This window comes from Neoarius graeffei, chromosome 1, assembly GCF_027579695.1.
Source record: "Neoarius graeffei isolate fNeoGra1 chromosome 1, fNeoGra1.pri, whole genome shotgun sequence".
In the NCBI taxonomy this organism is placed as follows: Eukaryota; Metazoa; Chordata; class Actinopteri; order Siluriformes; family Ariidae; genus Neoarius; species Neoarius graeffei.
The window spans coordinates 71,125,021-71,146,426 of NC_083569.1; the positions used below are offsets into that span (position 1 = coordinate 71,125,021).

The window sequence follows — 21,406 nt, forward strand, 5'->3', positions numbered from 1 at the left end:
CGTGACTTGGTGCTGTTAGCACGGCAGTGCAGTAACTTTCCACCTGGTGTAACGTTAGTGCAGGCCAATGCAAGTGCAGTCAAGACGATTATTATTATTATTATTATTATTATTATTATTATTATTATTATTCCTGTGTAATTTACTTAGTTACTTTTAAAATCAACATTGACGGCTACACACAATGGAGCGAGCTGGCAGCCAAAATTCTCTCAAAATCTTCCACTTTTAATGAAGCAAACCTCACGAACGTGTTTGTTTACAAACTGTCACAGTCGCTCACTAGCGTGGAAGTTTTACATCTCCGATGTGTCTCTTTTCCAGTTTTTCGATGTCCGTTGGTATGTTTTTCTCTTGTAAATATGCATGAAGAATATATAATGAAGTTTTGGTAGCCTTTCCAGTTTTCAATGCGTCTTTAATTTCAGTTTTCAGTTTATTTATTTAACTACTTATCAGTGCTTAATTATAGCGTAGCTAATCCTAGCAGTAGGACTGGATTAGCCTCGTCTTCTCTCTTTCCCGGTGGACAAAGAAATGATTATGCGCATGCGCAACAGAAAAGTTTTGTCATTGGATATTTGCATGAGCTCTGACGTGTGATGTCATGTTGTCTTGACAACGTGCAATATTGTAACAATATTGCACGCTCATTCTACATTGGGGAGAGTGGTATTGTACATGGAGGATAAGCGATATGATAACAATATTGCATGTCATCAATAAACCCGCTAGAAGGGAACAGAACACGTTTTTATTCCATGGAAAAAGTGGCCTGTATGTATAATAATTCCTGATAATTCACTCTGATGACGTCACTCCCAGCGTTTTCCCGCTGACTGGACATGCGCTGTCAACATGGCAAACTGGTCAAAATTAAAATTCTTTTGATTAACCTGCATTTTTTTTGTGTGAATATGTCCATATAATATAAAAAACATTACACGGTGGCACGAAGATATGAAGTTTATCTTCTCGTGTTGAAAAATATATCACTTGTTCACAAAATAGCCATTCACCACTCGAAGATAAACTTCATATTTTCACACAGCCATGTAATATCCTATATATATTTCTACCCAAATTATATATATATATATATATATATATATATATATATATATATATACACACTCAGGGACATGGATGCAACCAAATCTACTTAACTGTGAAGTTCAGAATTTCAGTGAGTGGTAGAACGTGAATGCCACCTCACACAACCCTCTCTTAGTTCACTGGCCTCAGAGATGTTTGAATGATGACAACTGCAGTCCTGACAAGTCATTCTGTAATGCAGACCTTAGCCAGGCTCCATTTCCTTCTGCCATCTATTTTAATTACTCCTTCCCTCCCTGCAGGCCAAATCAGAATGTGCATACATTTCCTGGCATGCTTGCCATATTAATGAAAAAATTGGCATTGGCTCAGAAAAAAAAAAATCTGCAACTTTTAATTAAAGAGCTTAGAATGGAGAAACTTGTAGACTAGTCCCAGATCATTTCAGATCTGGCATGAAATATCCATCTTCCAAAAGAAAGGCTTGTTTTGATATACAAATTCAAAAAGGTAAAAAAAAAAAAAATGACAGACTCCCCATCCTCACAAACTACAGATGAAAGTGAATGATTCAGTGTCTGTGTCGTCCCAAGATTTTTATACTGGCATATGTTTGCTTGTGTAGATCCTTGTGGTTCCTTCTGTTGTTTGGAACTGAATTTGTGCAAGTCCACACTTTCTCTTCCTCACATCTAGGCTGAGTTGTTTGGATTTTCCCATGGTATCAAGGGCAAAGAGATACTGTCTCTAAAGTTAGGCCCTTTAATACAGCCAGACCTGCACTCCTAATTATGATAATTGGCCATTACATCAATCATTACATCAATAATGTAATGATGAAGTCATTGCATCAATTTCTGGAATCTTCCAGACTGTTTAAAGGGGCAGTCAGCTTGGCATATGCAAACGTTTAATCCACTGGAATTCAGTCTTAAATAAATCTATCTCTAGTTTTGAGTGTTGTAAAATTACCTCTGATGTGAATAAAACACAGTAGGTGCCCTCATTGATTTGCCAAAAGAAATGCATCGTAAAAGGAATTGTAAGGAATTTGCTTAGCTTTCATACGGCCTAACTTTGTCATCACTGCCGAACCCAATCTGGGCTTGAAGCAAACCAAGCTTGTTTGACTTGGCCAGAATTGCAGCAGTTGGGTGGCCGGTTCTTTTCTGTGCACTCACTCACTCACTCACTCACTCACTCACTCACTCACTCACTCACTCACTCACTCACATTCACACCTATGGGCAATTTAGAGTAGCCAGTTAACCTAACTGTATGTCTTTGGACTGTGGGGGAAACTGGAGCACCCGGAGGAAGCCCACGCAGACACGGGGAGAACATGCAAACTCCACACAAAGGCCCTCATCAGCTGCTGGGCTCAAATCCAGAACTTTCTTGCTGTGAGGTGACAGTGCTAACCAGTACACCACCGTGCCGCCCATCACCTAAGTTAAAGTCACTGTATTGACACTACACCAACAAATCTATTAATACTGAGACTCATTTCAGAGATTTTCCTAAATAGCATTACTAAACGAAGCTAGCCAGTTACAGTGGTGCTTGAAAGTTTGTGAACCCTTTAGAATTTTCTATATTTCTGCATAAATATGGCCTAAAACATCATCAGATTTTCACACAAGTCCTAAAAGTAGATATCGAGAACCCAGTTAAACAAATGAGACAAAAATATTATACTTTGTCATTTATTTATTGAGGAAAATGATCCAATATTACATATCTGTGAGTGGCAAAAGTATGTGAACCTCTAGGATTAGCAGTTAATTTGAAGGTGAAATTAGAGTCAGGTGTTTTCAATCAATGGGATGATGATCAGGTGTGAGTGGGCACCCTGCTTTATTTAAAGAACAGGGATCTATCAAAGTCTGATCTTCACAACACACGTTTGTGGAAGTGTATCATGGCACGAACAAAGGAGATTTCTGAGGACCTCAGAAAAAGCGTTGTTGATGCTCATCAGGCTAGAAAAGGTTACAAAACCATCTCTAAAGAGTTTGGACTCCACCAATCCACAGTCAGACAGATTGTGTATAAATAGAGGAAATTCAAGACCATTGTTACCCTCCCCAGGAGTGGTCGACCAACAAAGATCACGCCAAGAGCAAGGCGTGTAATAGTTGGTAAAGTCACAAAGGATCCCAGGGTAACTTCTAAGCAACTGAAGGCCTCTCTCACATTGGCTAATGTTAATGTTCATGAGTCCACCATCAGGAGAACACTGAACAACAATGGTATGCATGGCAGGGTTGCAAAGAGAAAGCCACTGCTCTCCAAAAAGAACATTGCTGCTCGTCTGCAGTTTGCTAAAGATCACGTGGACAAGCCAGAAGGCTATTGGAAAAATGTTTTGTGGATGGATGAGACCAAAACAGAACGTTTTGGTTTAAATGAAAAGCATTATGTTTGGAGAAAGGAAAACACTGCATTCCAGTATAAGAACCTTATCCTATCTGTGAAACATGGTGGTGGTAGTATCATGGTTTGGGCCTGTTTTGCTGCATCTGGGCCAGGACGGCTTGCCATCATTAATGGAACAATGAATTCTGAATTATACCAGCAAATTCTAAAGGAAAATGTCAGGACATCTGTCCATGAACTGAATCTCAAGAGAAGGTGGTTCATGCAGCAAGACAAAAACCCTAAGCACGCAAGTCGTTCTACCAAAGAATGGCTAAAGAAGAATAAATTTAATGTTTTGGAATGGCCAAGTCAAAGTCCTGACCTTAATCCAATCGAAATGTTGTGGAAGGACCTGAAGCGAGCAGTTCATGTGAGGAAACCCACCAACATCCCAGAGTTGAAGCTGTTCTGTACGGAGGAACGGGCTAAAATTCCTCCAAGCCGGTGTGCAGGACTGATCAACAGTTAGCGGAAACCTTTAGTTGCAGTTATTGCTGCACAAGGGGGTCACACCAGATACTGAAAGCAAAGGTTCACATACTTTTGCCACTCACAGATATGTAATATTGGATCATTTTCCTCAATAAATAAATGACCAAGTATAATATTTTTGTCTCATTTGTTTAACTGGGTTCTCTTTATCTACTTTTAGGACTTGTGTGAAAATCTGATGATGTTTTAGATCATATGTATGCAGAAATATAGAAAATTCTAAAGGGTTCATAAACTTTCAAGCAGCACTGTACATCAATATTAACATGCTGGCAGGTTCTGACTAAAGCTTCACTACGGAGAAGCAATCAGCAAACTTTGATTACTTGAATAGAAAGGTAATTTTGAAATATGTTAGCTTCTTATTAAATTACTTTCATACTAATCTATAATTATAGCAAATGCCTTGTATGTTTTATGAGTTAACTTCTCACTCCCAATTCTTTTGATTGGACATAAACCAGTTTTGTTATCTAGTTGAGATTAGCTCGTGATTATTATGCTACCGATACTGTAGCGACCTGCAGTTAGAAGTTCCTGTTTAGATTGCTTAACAAAACTCATTTAATAGCATGTCAGTGCTCTGAGAGCACAATATCCCCTGCTGGTAACTCTGCCATAACTCTGGTAAAATGCGACTGAATTGAACGAAATTGGAATATGCCTATTACCGACATATAACAAAGAATCCTGTCAAGTTTCGTGAAATTCCTCCAAAAATTATGGGAGGAGTTGATTTCAGAAGGTGAGTACCCTTCCTGGGACAGACGGACAGATGGACAGACGGACATCGCCACGACATAATCCCCGTTCTGGTCTTTCAGCCAGCAGGGGATAAAAATGATTCAGTGCTTACCTACTTACCATAGGGCTTTCCCCAAAGCGCAGATACATGGTGCTCCGCCATGCTGTGCAACGTCAGCACCGTGCTGTCACTTGCACACACACACAAAAAAAAAAAATCAATAAACTGAACCATGCAGGGTATTTTCTGCACCTAAATATATCCTATTCCCCTCTGAAAAGGAGGAATAACTATAGAAGTAGGAAGATATTGTAAGATCTAGACTATCCTGGAACTCAACCCAGAAGTGAAAATAAAGGGTTTCACTGCGTGCACTGACTGCCATTTGCAACCATACATAAAACCAAGTTCTAGGCACTGGTCGCTACATGGCTCTGTTGTGTGATTTGACCTCGATTCTGTTCCTGGCATCCTGGAATTGGAAAATGAAGAGGCGTCCTAGGAAGTGTTTTCACTTCAAATCTAATTTTGCCCTTTAAATTTTGCCCCCGTGGTGGTATGGTGGTGTAGTGGTTAGCACTGTCGCCTCACAACAAGAAGGTTCTGGGTTCGCGCCCAGCGGCCGGCGAGGGCCTTTCTGTGTGGAGTTTGCATGTTCTCCCTGTGTCCGCGTGGGTTTCCTCCGGGTGCTCCGGTTTCCCCCACAGTCCAAAGACATGCAGGTTAGGTTAACTGGTGGCTCTAAATTGACCGTAGGTGTGAATGTGAGTGTGAATGGTTGTCTGTCTCTATGTGTCAGCCCTGTGATGACCTGGCGACTTGTCCAGGGTGTACCCCGCCTCTCGCCCATAGTCAGCTGGGATAGGCTCCAGCTTGCCTGCGACCCTGTAGAACAGGATAAAGTGGCTAGAGATAATAAGATTAAATTATATTTGACAAGGTAAAAAACAGCAAACTTAATAATGTTGAATTGTGCCCAAATCAGTCCTAGATGCCACCAGAATGCACCATTTGAAGTCTCTAATTTCAAAATTTTCTGGGGAAGCATGCTCCCGGACCCCCCTAGCAGCCTTCGGGGCCCTCCAGGCAGGCTCACATCAGTAGCACCGCTCTGATATTTTTTTTCTGGGGAAAGCCCTGCTACTTACCGTATATGCCATAGTGTACCTTTTATACATTGGTTTTGTGTTAGTTTCTACAAACAGCTATACAGAGAATTGTGGTCCTATTATGAGATCATGAATAAACAAATGAATCTTTTATGCATATGCAAAGTACTAACCTGGAACCTACATGAAGGAGCAAGAAAGGGCAAGGAAAGTTTTTATAGGCCATCCTCTAGGAAGGCTTTGAATTCTATCTTTTTTTTCTGATCCCTCTATAATCCAGTCATTAAGAGGGGATCTACTTCAGGCACTACAAACCCACTGGCCCACACACTCACGCACCAACACACACATCAGTGCATGGGTGCATGTGTCTTCTTGATACCAGAGTCATCTATGAAGCGTACTGATTATATTACGTAATGCAGGTCAGACTTCAATTCTGCTGTGGATTATGAAACTCTAAAGTGAGACACTGTGTGAGAGAATGACAGGAAAGTGGTGGAAAGTGATAAGTGGAGGTCGGAGAGACAAGCAGAAAGGTATGGGGGGGTGGGGGTTTAAAATAGGTGGTGTCCGAAAGGGATTTGGATTTGGGTCATCAAATTATAACAGCCTCATGATTGAGATGTGTGAAACAGGAAATAAATCCTTCACATAAAGCAAACTGTGACCTATTACCAGAGCATCAAGCTAAATTATTCATATTCTCCCTGAACACTCAGACATTTTACTGGGGCAGATATATATGGCTAGTGGTCAGTATACGGTAAACCTTAAAATTAATTTCATGCATGATAGCACAAAGTTTAAGTAAATGAACATTCTTGGAAGGTGAAAACATACGCAGTGTATAGTGTTAATGTTTAATTTTTGGGGATCTGTATAGCAGCACACTGCAAATGAAAGAATCCAGTTAAGGTGCAGGACATCAGCTTTACTTTGGGATTTGTGTACTTGATAGCCACAACTCTTTTATACATAGTCTCCCCATTTCAAGGCACTAAAGGTAATTGTATGAATTGGAACATCATGTTAAGTGAAATGTCAATGTTGACTGCTTGGTTGCGAATCTTTTGCCATCATTGCCTGCCTGGAGTCTGGATTATTAAACTGTCACAGACATCACCAGACTCTGAGTGGTTTGCATGCTGATGCACTGCCAGGCCTGTAATGCAACTGTTTTCTATTTTTTTCAATGTTGTGTAGCCTTTTGTCCCTGATACACTGTGTAATTGGTCATGTTTTTGGCTCCATAGTGATTTCAGGAGTACTTTTCTGTAAATCATCATGAAGAAGCAGGACGTAAGCATTTAATATATTTCTGCACACACTAAAATTCATCCTGCTGCTGTCACTAGCACTGTTATTCATAAAGTTCTACTATCAGCTATACATGTCCATGTCACCATTTTACACAAACATGATTGTATCATTTATATTATAAGGCTACATCCACACGACAACGGCAACGAGATGTTATGAAAAAAAATATCGCGTCCACATGGGCAACAGATCAGTAAAATATCAGGTACATATGGCAATGCAACACTTGCTGAAAATGATGCAATACACATGCCACACCTCTACGTGCGCTGTAAGACGGTCCCATCGGAGACACCAGAACAATAGAAGAAGTAGGACGCATGCGCATAAACCCCTTCTTCTACCCGGCGTGAAGCACTCACAGGACCAAGCACACAACAACAAGAAGAAGATGGCTGCGACTACGTGAGGAAATCGTGCCTTCTGTGTGTACAAATTAGTTTTATTAGTGTGCATAGTTTTATATAACTTAATTTTCTTATTGTGTGTGAACATTTTGAAAAGCATTTTTATATAATTTATATAACTTTTTCTATTGTGTGTGAACATTTTGAAAAGCAGTCTTATCCAATAAAAAAAAGAAATTCAAGAAATGGTTCAGTTACTTGTTTATTTAAAAGAAAAGCTGTATACAAAAGTGAATGCAATGCAGTGGTTCATACAAAACAGTGAGAGTGCTGCTTGTTCTAGTCATGTGGTTGTGACGACATCGTAAACAAATCAATTCTACTCATCCAGACGACTTCGCAATGGCGCCGTTGCCAGATTTTTCCACTCTGGAACCCGTTCTCAAAAAATATCGTTTTGGGGCACCCAAAACGCCGGTGCCGTGTGGACGCCAGGCCGAAAAGATAAACAATTTTATCAGATTCACCTGAATCCGTTGCCGTGTGGACAGCTTCTAAGCTGTTCCCTTTGTATACAATATTTGCTCTCTTGTGTAAAACTGAGATAATGAAACACAATTACCATGAAAGAGAGGGACTGTATAAAACAGTTTTTCTCAATCTGTGGGTCGTGACCCAAATTTAGTCATGGCAATTTCTGAAAGGATCGCAATCCAGAGTTGGAAATTAAACATTTTAAAACTAGCCAGATCCTAAACGCTGATCCACGATCAGATTTCCGAGCCACAGTTCTAGCATCATCCTCTATAAACCGATCCTGGATCTGCAGTTGCTTAGCGCAAACTACTGAACACTCACTCAACCAATCACATACACCTACCTTACATATATAATTTCATAAGCACTGGCACATCCAACCACTATGGGTTGATTGGCGAGTGCACTGCGAGCTTCACTGTGCTAAACTTTCACATGTAGGCTTGATAACATTATACAGTGGTACTTGAAAGTTTGTGAACCCTTTAGAATTTTCTATATTTCTGCATAAACATGACCTAACACATCATCAGATTTTCACACAAGTGCAAAAAGTAGATAAAGAGAACACAGTTAAACAAATGAGACAAAAATATTATACTTGGTCATTTATTTATTGAGGAAAATGATCCAATATTACATATCTGTGAGTAGCAAAAGTATGTGAACCTCTAGGATTCGCAGTAAATTTGAAGGTGAAATTAGAGTCAGGTGTTTTCAATCAATGGGATGACAATCAGGTGTGAGTGGGCACCCTATTTTATTTAAAGAACAGGGATCTATCAAAGTCTGATCTTCACAACACACGTTTGTGGAAGTGTATCATGACATGAACAAAGGAGATTTCTGAGGACCTCAGAAAAAGCGTTGTTGATGCTCATCAGGATGGAAAAGGTTACAAAACCATCTCTAAAGAGTTTGGACTCCAACAATCCACAGTCAGACAGATTGTGTACAAATGGAGGAAATTCAAGACCATTGTTACCCTCCCCAGGAGTGGTCAACCAACAAAGATCACTCCAAGAGCAAGGCGTGTAATAGTCGGCAAGGTCACAAAGGGCCCCAAGGTAACTTCTAAGCAACTGAAGGCCTCTCTCATATTGGATAATGCTAATGTTCATGAGTCCACTATCAGGAGAACACTGAACAACAATGGTGTGCATGGCAGGGTTGCAAGGAGAAAGCCACTGCTCTCCAAAAAGAACATTGCTGCTCAGTTTGCGAAAGATCACATGGACAAGCCAGAAGGCTATTGGAAAAATGTTTTGTGGATGGATGAGACCAAAATAGAATGTTTTGGTTTAAATGGGAAGCGTTATGTTTGAAGAAAGGAAAACACTGCATTCCAGCATAAGAACCTGATCCCATCTGTGAAACATGGTGGTGGTAGTATCATGGTTTGGGCCTGTTTTGCTGCATCTGGGCCAGGACAGCTTGCCATCATTGATGGAACAATGAATTCTGAATTATACCAGCGAATTCTAAAGGAAAATGTCAGGACATCTGTCCATGAACTGAATCTCAAGAGAAGGTGGGTCATGCAGCAAGACAACGACCCTAAGCACACAAGTCGTTCTACCAAAGAATGGTTAAAGAAGAATAAAGTTAATGTTTTGGAACGGCCAAGTCAAAGTCCTGACCTTAATCCAATCGAAATGTTGTGGAAGGACCTGAAGCGAGCAGTTCATGTGAGGAAACCCACCAACATCCCAGAGTTGAAGCTGTGCTGTACGGAGGAATGGGCTAAAATTCCTCCAAGCCGGTGTGCAGGACTGATCAACAGTTACCGGAAATGTTTAGTTGCAGTTATTGCTGCACAAGGGGGTCACACCAGATACTGAAAGCAAAGGTTCACATACTTTTGCCACTCACAGATATGTAATATTGGATCATTTTCTTCAATAAATAAATGGCCAAGTATAATATTTTTGTCTCATTTGTTTAATTGGGTTCTCTTTATCTACTTTTAGGACTTGTGTGAAAATCTGATGATGTTTTAGGCCATATTTATGCAGAAATATAGAAAATTCTAAAGGGTTCACAAACTTTCAAGCACCACTGTAGCTATCATTATGAATAAGGACAACTTCTTGCAATCTACTGGCAAATCTAAATCAAGACCAAGCACCAGCTCAGGGGACTATTCATCCGAACCTAAAAAAACAATATAAAAGTGAGTATGACCCGGATTTTTCAGATATGGATTTACCTACACTGTTGAACATGGTGAGCACAAACGACTGTGTCCTGTGCAGTGAACGGCTTGCTAAAAGAAAAAAAAAAGCATGAAACCTTCGAAGTTACAGAGGCATTTAGAAACAAAACATGTCAGCTACAAAGATAAGCCAAATGTTTTTTAAATATACAGTGCCTTGCAAAAGTATTCACACCCCTTGAACTTTTTCACATTTTTCCACCTTACAACCACAAACTTAAAAGTTTTTTATTGAGATTTTATGTGATAGACCAACACAGAGTAGCACATAATTGTGAAGTGAAACGAAAATGATAAATGGTCTTCAAAATTTTAAACAAATAAAAATCTGAAAAATGTGGTGTGCATTAGTATTCAGCCCCCCTGCATCAATACTTTGTAGAGCCACCTTTTGCTGCAATTACAGCTGCAAGTCTTTTGTGGTATGTCTCTACCAGCTTTGCACATCTAGACATTGAAATTTTTGCCCATTCTTCTTTGCAAAATAGCTCAAACTCAGCCAGATTGGATGGAGAGCGTCTGTGAACAGCAATTTTCAAGTCTTGCCACAGATGCTCAATGGGATTTAGGTCTGGACTTTGACTGGGCCATTCTAACACATAAATATTCTTTGATCTAAACCATTCCATTGTAGCTCTGGCTGTATGTTTAGGGTCATTGTCTTGCTGGAAGGTGAATCTCCTTCCCAGTCTCAAGTCTTTTGCAGCCTCCAACAGGTTTTCTTCCAGGATTGCCCTGTATTTAGCTCCATCCATCTTCCCATCAACTTTGACCAGCTTCCCTGTCCCTGCTGAAGAAAAGCATCCCCATAGCATGATGCTGCCACCACCATTTTTCACAGTGGGGATGGCGTGTGCAGGGTGATGAGCAGTGTTAGTTTTCCGCCACGCATAGCGCTTTGCATTTAGGCCAAAAAGTTCAACTTTGGTCTCATCTGACCAAAGCACCTTCTTCCACATGTTTGCTGTGTCCCCTACATGGCTTCTGGCAAACTGCAAACGGGACTTCTTATGCCTGTCTTTCAACAATGGCTTGCTTCTTGCCACTCTTCCAAAAAGGCCAGATTTGTGGAGTGTACGACTTATAGTTGTCCTGTGCACAGATTCTCCCACCTGAGCTGTGGATTTCTGCAGCTCCTCCAGAGTGATCATGGGGCTCTTGGCTGCTTCTCTGACCAGTGCTCTCCTTGCTCGCTCTGTCAGTTTAGGTGGACGGCCATGTCTTGGTAGGTTTGCAGTTGTGCCATACTTTTTCCATTTTTGAATGATGGATTGAACAGTGCTTCTTGAGATGTTCAGAGCTTGGGATATTTTTTTATAACCTAACCCTGCTTTAAACTTCTCCAGAACTTTATCCCTGACCTGTCTGGTGAGTTCTTTGGTCTTCATGATGCTGTTTGTTCTTCAGTGTTCTCTAACAAACCACTGAGGCCTTCACAGAACAAGTGTATTTATGCTGAGAGTAAATTACACACAGTAGGACTCTATTAACTAATTAGATGACTTCTGAAGGCAATTGATTGCACTCGATTGTATTTAGAGGTATCAGAGGACAGGGGGCTGAATACTAATGCACACCACATTTTTCAGATTTTTATTTGTTTAAAATTTTGAAGACCATTTATCATTTTTGTTTCACTTCACAATTATGTGCTACTCTGTGTTGGTCTATCACATAAAATCTCAATAAAAAACTTTTAAGTTTGTGGTTGTAAGGTGGAAAAACGTGAAAAAGCTCAAGGGGTATGAATACTTTTGCAAGGCACTGTAAGAGCCAAAATCCTGAGGCTTCCCAAAAGATTTTTGAACATGTACAGTACAGGAGCAGGCACTCTGTGCTTCCTATCTGGTTTTGTATTGAATTGCTAAGTGTAAAAAGGCCCATACGATTGCAAAATAACTTCTACTTTCTTATGTGACTGATATATGCACTGAACTTTCAAGTGAATCAGAAGCGAAAAAATTAAAGAAAATTCCCTTGTCAGTCGACACACTTCATCAGAGGGTCTGTGACATGTCTGAGGACACTGAGCACCAGATAACTGAGCAACCAAAAGGTCGCTGGTTCAATTCCCTGGACCAGTAGGAATGACTGAAGTGCCCTTGAGCAAGGCACCTAACCCTCAACTGCTCCCCAGGCTGGTCTGGGTACGTTGTACGTCTCTCTGGATAGGAGCGTTTGCTAAATGCCATTGACATAATGTAATTTGTGTGGCACGTGTGAAATGATGACTTTGAAGAGCAGTTTTTGTTCAGTGTGAATTTGCCAGAATGCACCACTGCAGCAGAGATGTTTCTGCATTGGATGAATTCAGTGGGGCTGAGCTGGACAAAGTGTATTGGCGTGACAACGGTTTGAGCAGCCATGATGACGGGCAAACATTCAGGAGTTGTGAAAAAAATTCTGGATGTACATAGCTGCACCGAATGCAACGTGGAACCACTGTTTTTTACATAGAGAAGCATTATCTGCTAAAGACATGGTGCCAGAGTTTCACGAAATACTGAGAGAGGTGGTGAAAGTTGTTAATTACATCAAGCATAGCACAAAGAATGCTAGGTGTGTTCAAGCTTTTTGTCAAGAGATGGGGAATGGGCTCCAACACCTTCTCTATCATGCTTCTCATGAGCTGAGAAGCAAGTTGGCAGCTTTTCTTGCTGAAAAGAAGTCAGATCTAGCAGAATATTTTAACTATGACCTGTGGATTGCTCGTCTTTCTTATTTTGCAGACATTTTTGATCATTTGAACACACCGAATGTGTCATTCCAAGGGAGGGGACATAACCAATTTGAGCAAAGTGACAAAATCAGTGCCTTCAAAAAAAAAAAAGTTGAGTTTGTGGACCAAGCATGTAACCAACAGCAGGCTGGACATGTTACCAAATGTGTGTCATGAGGTAAAAATAAATAAATAAAAATAACAGACTCAGACAACTCAGTGCTGAAAAGGGTGATCAGTGCCCATTTGGTGAAACTGCACCCATGGTTTTACAGTTACTTTCCGGAAAAGAAGATGATGTTGGCCCATGAGTAGATAAGGGAGACATTCAGAGTTGACGTGGAAACCGTAATTTTGCCATCTGAGGAAGAAACTCAACTGGTTGAGTTATTATACAATTGTGGTCTTCAAAAGAGGTTCACAGGATTGGCTCTCGGGGCGGCACGGTGGTGTAGTGGTTAGCGCTGTCGCCTCACAGCAAGAAGGTCCTGGGTTCGAGCCCCGGGGCCGGCGAGGGCCTTTCTGTGTGGAGTTTGCATGTTCTCCCCGTGTCCGCGTGGGTTTCCTCCGGGTGCTCCGGTTTCCCCCACAGTCCAAAGACATGCAGGTTAGGTTAACTGGTGACTCTAAATTGACCGTAGGTGTGAATGTGAGTGTGAATGGTTGTCTGTGTCTATGTGTCAGCCCTGTGATGACCTGGCGACTTGTCCAGGGTGTACCCTGCCTTTCGCCCGTAGTCAGCTGGGATAGGCTCCAGCTTGCCTGCGACCCTGTAGAAGGATAAAGCGGCTAGAGATAATGAGATGAGATGAGGATTGGCTCTCCCTCAGTTCTGGTGCAGTGTTACACGCGAGTATCCTGCTTTTGCTAACCAGCAATCAGAGTGTTTTTTTTGTCATTCAGTACGACATACTTATGTGAAGCTGGCTTTTCTGCTCTCACCCAGCGAAAGAACAAAAGTAGAAACAAACTGAATGTTGAACATGACCTCCAGATTGCATTGTCCTCAATTACTCCAAATTTTGACAAACTTATTAAAAGAACACAGCCCCAGGTTTCTCATTAAGGAGAAATTGATCATTCATAAAATGTAAGTTGACAATTATATTTCATAATTAATATTAAATTATGTTAACCCATTTTCTCCTTCTTAAAAATGTTAAAATGGTGTATGAAAAAGCACATTTTTTTCTGTTGTCAAATTGTAGTTGGCATGATGTTTAATTTCAGAAAGCTGGCACTTGTTTTACTACTTTACATTATATTAGTGGCATTCAGCAGACGCTCTTATCCAGAGAGACGTACAACATAACCAGAGCAGCCTGAGGAGCAGTTGGTGGTTAGGTGCCTTGCTCAAGGGCACTTCAGCCATTCCTGCTGGTGCAGGGAACTGAACCAGCAACTTTTTAGTCCCAAAGCTGCTTCTCTAACCATTAGGCCATGGCTTCCCCTCGCTTTACGATATACAGTGCTGAGCGTAAATGAGTACACCCCCTTTGAAAAGTAACATTTTAAACAATATCTCAATGAACACAAACAATTTCCAAAATGTTGACAAGACAAAGTTTAATATAACATCTGTTTAACTTATAACGTGAAAGTAAGGTTAATAATATAACTTAGATTACACATTTTTCAGTTTTACTCAAATTAGGGTGGTGCAAAAATGAGTACACCCCACAACAAAAACTACTACATCTAGTACTTGTGTATGGCCTCCATGATTTTTAATGACAGCACCAAGTCTTCTAGGCGTGGAATGAACAAGTTGGCGACGTTTTGCAACATCAATCTTTTTCCATTCTTCAACAACGACTTCTTTTAGTGACTGGATGCTGGATGGAGAGTGATGCTCAACTTGTCTCTTCAGAATTCCCCATAGGTGTTCGATTGGGTTCAGATCAGGAGACATACTTGGCCACTGAATCACTTTCACCCTGTTCTTCTTCAGAAATCCAACAGTGGCCTTAGATGTGTGCTTAGGATCATTGTCATGTTGGAAAAGTGCACGACGACCAAGGACACGGAGTGATGGTAGCATCTTCTCTTTCAGTACAGAGCAATACATCTGTGAATTCATGATGCCATCAATGAAATGCAGCTCCCCGACACCAACAGCACTCATGCAGCCCCACATAAGGACGCTGCCACCACCATGTTTCACTGTAGGCACCATGCATTTTTCTTTGTATTCCTCACCTTTGCAACGTCATACAGTTTTGAAGCCATCAGTTCCAAAAACATTTATCTTGGTCCCATCACTCCAGAGTATAGAGTCCCAGTAGTCTTCATCTTTGTCAGCATGGGTCCTGGCAAACTCTAGGCAGGCTTTTTTGTGCCTGGGCTTTAGGAGAGGCTTCTTTCGTGGACGGCATCCATGTATGCCATTCCTCTGCAGTGTACACCGTATTGTGTCACGGAAAATAGTCACCCCAGTTTGGCTTTCTACTTCTTTAGATAACTGCAGTGAACTTGCATGCCAGTTTTCTTCAACCCTTCTCATCAGAAGACGCTCCTGTTGAGGTGTTAACTTCCGTGGACGACCTGGACGTCTCTGTGAGATGGTTGCAGTTCCATCTTTCTTAAATTTTTGTAGCACTTTTGCGACAGTATTCTGACTGATAAGTAAAGCTTTGCTGATCTTCTTGTAGCCTTCACCTTTATGGTGTAAAGAAATTATTTTCTTTCTCAGGTCTTGTGTCATTTCTCTTCCATGCGGTGCCATTGCTGACAGCATGAAATGGGGAGGGGTTTTCATTAAGTAACACCCTTTTATAGTCACCTGTGTGCTGGACACCTGTGTAATGACTAATTAGACTCACCTATGATTGTATTCTTGTTAAATTAGACATTTGTAGTCTACAATTTTGCTTTGCTCCAGAGACTTTCAGTGGGGTGTACTCATTTTTGCACCACCCTAATTTGAGTAAAACTGAAAAATGTGTAATCTAAGTTATATTATTAACCTTACTTTCACGTTATAAGTCAAACAGATGTTATATTAAACTTTGTCTTGTCAACATTTTGGAAATTGTTTGTGTTCATTGAGATATTGTTTAAAATGTTACTTTTCAAAGGGGGTGCACTCATTTACGCTCAGCACTGTAGGGTCATGACTGAACTGCCATGTTAAAAATTGGGTCACGGTGCAAAAAGGGTTGAGAACCACTGGTATAAAAGGACTGTAATTCCTTTTCATATTCATATTATTTATCCTATATTGCTGTAAAAGTGTATTACTGTTTAATTGCTGTACTGCAAGAAGTTTATTTTTTTCCTGTGCCTTGTAAAGCCAGTAGTGCTTATTCGACGCTGCTTATTCTGTAGTAGTGCTTATTCTGGTCTGACAGAAACCAAAGGTCCTCTATACCAGTGGTTCTCAACCTTTTTTGCACCCCAACCCAATTTGGGTCATGACCCTCGGGTTGAGAATCACTACTCTATAAACAGGTAATGGCATCATCATGGTCTCTCTGGCAGCTCAGGGACAGAAAGCTGGTGCTAGGCTTTCTGCTCATGACTGGGGTTTCTCCCTCACTAAGTTACCTTCCTCTTATCCTGCTGACACACTGCAAAACACACAAATTAACAGTGCCAAGATTCCCCAAAGTATCACAGCACAAATATCATCGTTAAATGGTAAACCAAGCAGCACAATGAACACTCTCTTTTTCTCCTAGTTAAAATCTGCAAACTGTTGTCAGTGTCTTTTTAAAGATCACATCTCCACATCTAGAAAGTGTTTATAACTCTACAGATCATTCTGTCATCTGGAAATGCAGTCAGGTGGCATGGTGGTGCAGTGGTTAGCACCAGTGGCGGCTGGTAGTCTTTCAAACAGGGGAGGCTGGTCGGTTACGATATTTCCAGATTTTAAAATAAAAAAACATCAATTTTGCCCATACTCTTGCCTCTGATCTGGCTGATTGCTGGCAGCGTCACAAACTGTGAAATAACAGGTTCTTTTGGCCCATTAGCCTACTGTCCAATATACATGATGGTGGTGTTGGGGGGGGGGGTTATTTTAACATTTTATATTTTAAAATTGTGGCATGTTGTTTAAAAATTGATCATTATTGAAAGCAGCTCTTTGTCAGGAACCTCAGCAGTAACAGCAGAGTGTTCTGGAATAGGCACAAGCACTGACCTTGGGGAGCCAAACATAGAGCTGGGTGCCACACATTTCATTCAATGACACTTTCCCTATATTTTACTTATTTTGACTGAGAAACGTTTTATTGACAATTTTGATAAGCCTTCACTTTTAATCCAGGTCTGTAGTGTGAAATGTTCTCGGCTGTGTTTTTGTTTAAAAATGTTTTCCAAATTGTAGCTGTGTTTAATTCATATCCAGAAAAATATATATTCCAATATAATATACTCAGCATAAACATTTTAAATAGATTCTATATTTTTGGTCCATCCATGACATATTACTAAAGTAGCCTATTTACTGTTGTTGATGTGGGTCACTTGCTGTTAGCCAATTCACTTTCTCATACCAGGAGAGCTGAAAGGAACGAGTATTATTCCCTACCTTTTTCACCAAGTCAGTTTGAGGCGTTGGTCTACCCTCCTCTTTAATTTTAATTTTTTCCTCGAAAGGAAGACTGGCAAATGGCTTCGCCAAAATTAAATCAGCAATGCTTGGCATCCGTGCGCAGCTTTCTTGCTAGCTGACTAGTCCCCTCAAGTTCAAGTTCAGTCACTCAAATAAACGACATTTCTGGAACTAAGATAGCAAACTTGACAACACTATATTTACAATGAAAATATATACAAACTAAAAAAGCTTGTAGAAACCGCATGTAATGAATGAAATCTAAATGTAAGCTGATCTCTTACAATACACCACACCACTTGCGAATCCGCATGGGACTGAACTGAGATTCACCGCTGCCTGTCTATATTTGAAACGAGCTGTCAATCAAAGAAAATATCCGGCCACTTTCACCAATCACCAGTCTCCTCGCGGAAACTACCATGTCCCTCCCATGTGAGGCTGGGAGTCCGTAGGCGGGCATTTTCGCAGTATTTGTCCAATAACCGTCTTGCATTTTGATATTGAAAAGCGCAGAGCTCCCAAATGCTATTGAAGTCCACTGAGGCTAGGAGTCCGTGAGACTCCGTGGGCGGGCGTTTTCGCAGTATTTGTCCAATAACCGTCTTGCATTTTGAGATTGAAAAGCGCATAGCTCCCAAATGCCATTGAAGTGCACTGAGGCTGGGCTGCATCGCGCTGTCACGAGGGGGAAAAACTCACGCACACATTAAAGTTATAAGGGAATGATTTCGCACTGTAGTTGGGTTGAGCACATATATTTCTATGATTCTGGATCTGAAATAGCAATGTTATAAGGTCGGCTATAACATAAGCCTAGCGCAATTCATCCTACATGATGTTCGTCATTTTTAGGGGAGGCTGAGCCTCCCTCGTTGTCTTAGAGCAATCGCCCGTGGTTAGCACTGTTGCCTCACAGCAAGCAGGTTGTGGGTTTGAACCTGCTGATTAACTGGGGAGCTTTTCTGTGTGGAGTTTGCATGTTCTCCTCATTCCTGCATGGGTTTCCTCTGGGTGCGCCAGTTTCTTTCCACAGTTCAAACACATGCAGATCAACTGACTACTTTAAATTACCCATAAGTGTGAATGTGAGTGTGAATGGCTGTCTGTGTTGGCCCTGTGATAGATTGATGACCTGCCCTAGGGGTATCCTGACTCTCACCCCATGTCAGCTGGGATTAGTCCCAGCTCGCAACGACCCGCAATGGATATTCGCAGATAATGAATGAATGGAAGTGCAGTCCATCAGAGCCATGACCCCTAACTGCATTTCAAACCTCATAATGACACCACAAAAATGTTAATGTTGAATTAACAGATACCCTACAGTGCTTCATTGTTTGTTTTATCTGTAACCGCTTATCCCGTGCAGGGGGCAAGCTGGAGCCTATCCCAGCTGACCATGGACGAGACACAGAGTACACCCTGGACAAGTCGCCAGCTCATCGCAGGACACAAACAACCATTCACGGTCAATTTAGAGCCACCAGTTAACCTAACCTGCATATCTTTGGACTGTGGGAGGAAACCCACGCAGATCTACACAGAAAGGCCCTCGTCAGCTCCTGGGTTCAAACCCACAACCTTCTTGCTGTGAGGCAACAGCACTAACCACTACACCACTGAAAAAAGTACTAAACTGCACTTTGCTGCAGTGGTACACCATCCATCCATCCATTATCTGTAGCCGCTTATCCTGTCCTACAGGGTCGCAGGCAACCTGGAGCCTATCCCAGCTGACTATGGGTGAGAGGCGGGGTGCACCCTGGACAAGTTGCCAGGTCATCGCGGGCTAACACATAGACACAGACAACCATTCACACTCACATTCACACCTACGGTCAATTTAGAGCCACCAATTAGCCTAACCTGCATGTCTTTGGACTGTGGGAGGAAACCCACACAGACTCTACACAGAAAGGCCCTCGTCGGCCGCTGGGTTCAAACCCAGAACCTTCTTGCTGTGAGGCGACAGCATTAACCACTATGCTGCAGTGGTACGCCATCCATCCATCCATCCATCCATCCATTATCTGTAGCCGCTTATCCTGTCCTACAGGGTCACAGGCAAGTTGGAGCCTATCCCAGCTGACTATGAGTGAGAGGCGGGGTACACCCTGGACAAGTCACCAGGTCATCACAGGCTAACACATAGACACAGACAACCATTCACACCTACGGTCAATTCAGTGCCTTTGGGGAAAACCGGAGCACCCGGAGGAAACCCACGCGGACACGGCGAAAACATGCAAACTCCACACAGAAAGGCCCTCGCCGGCTGCTGGGCTCAAACCCAGGACCTTCTTGCTGTGAGGCGACAGTGCTAACCACTACACCACACTTTAAGCTATATCTTTTGTACCTTTTAATATACTGTACAATATGTCCAGTATATCTTCACTCTTTTTAGCTTTAAAGGTCTACACTGCGGGCGGCACGGTGGTGTAGTGGTTAGCGCTGTCGCCTCACAGCAAGAAGGTCCGGGTTCGAGCCCCGTGGCCGGCGAGGGCCTTTCTGTGCGGAGTTTGCATGTTCTCCCTGTGTCCGCGTGGGTTTCCTCCAGGTGCTCCGGTTTCCCCCACAGTCCAAAGACATGCAGGTTAGGTTAACTGGTGACTCTAAATTGACCGTAGGTGTGAATGTGAGTGTGAATGGTTGTCTGTGTCTATGTGTCAGCCCTGTGATGACCTGGCGACTTGTCCAGGGTGTACCCCGCCTTTCGCCCGTAGTCAGCTGGGATAGGCTCCAGCTTGCCTGCGACCCTGTAGAGCAGGATAAAGCGGCTAGAGATAATGAGATGAGATGAGGTCTACACTGCATGCAAGCACCTTTCCAAAATGTGTAACGTTGAGGGAACCACAAGGAAAGCTACAGTTAAGTGCCGTTGTTGATCTTTCCAGAAAAGTTGAACCAAAGTAAAAAGTTGTTTCTTTTCTTCAGTATATGAACACTTGTTTTGTAAATGTAAAGGGAGTTTTACTGAGCAGGTTCTTGTGTGACTCCTAATAGTGCATCTTCTCCATAAATATTCTAATACTAGGTAGGATGGTGGCTGGAGTCTAACATGCAAATAATACCTTTGGTTTGACCTACCGACTGAACCCACAGGACAGATGTTCGAGGGCAGATGCACCTGTCTGTTGCTCGGTCCGTCCGGTTCCTGATGTCTCACAGTGAGCTGGTCCTCTAGAGGAATAGCGCACTGCTGGGGTCCATGGCATTAGTTATGAATGAATGAATGAATGAATGACTGTTTTCTGGAGGTGATCCGGTTCTTCACGTAGTTTCCCGAACACTACAGCAGCAGGGCAGAGATGATTTCCCCTCCGCTGCGGGATCGATCGCAGACTCTGAGAATAATTTACGATGCGCTTTCAAACCGAATTCCGCTCTCACCCTGTCTCCTTCATCAGCACCGGGCTGACTGAACGCTCCTGTCGCTCCTTTATAGCCGATAATAACTTATGCAAATACCTGTGTCTTGGTGAAGGAGAGCTTCAGGCTCAGTGAAGCAGGAGCTGAGCTGCAGACACTGAAACTGAAGAGAGTGGGAACTGAATCTGTGTGTGTGTGTGTGTGTGAGAGAGAGAGAGAGAGAGAGAGAGAGAGAGAGAGAGAGCTTAATCAGCATCAGTTTGCCTGGTGTGAATGGAGATGGGGTGGGACCTTAACTCATACTTTGGCTATTTTATGACGTCACAGATACTCCATCCATCCATCCATCCATCCTTTATCTGTAGCCGCCTATTCTGTTCTACAGGGTCGCAGGCAAGCTGGATCCTATCCCAGCTGACTATGGGTGAGACACCCTGGACAAGTCGCCAGGTCATCGCAGGGCTGACACATAGACACAGACAACCATTCACACTCACATTCACACC

General features: G+C 42.1%; 1 protein-coding gene across 1 annotated transcript in view; it reads right to left on the minus strand.

The window, feature by feature from the left end:
- The window catches only part of slc8a4b (solute carrier family 8 member 4b), a 150,848-nt gene extending 129,796 nt beyond the window's left edge, over nt 1-21,052 (minus strand). Inside the window, exon 1 of the mRNA XM_060918723.1 lies at nt 21,000-21,052. The gene's annotated coding sequence lies outside the window, so the exon portion shown is untranslated. The remainder of the gene's footprint in view (nt 1-20,999) is intronic.
- Between the last annotated feature and the right edge of the window lie 354 nt (nt 21,053-21,406).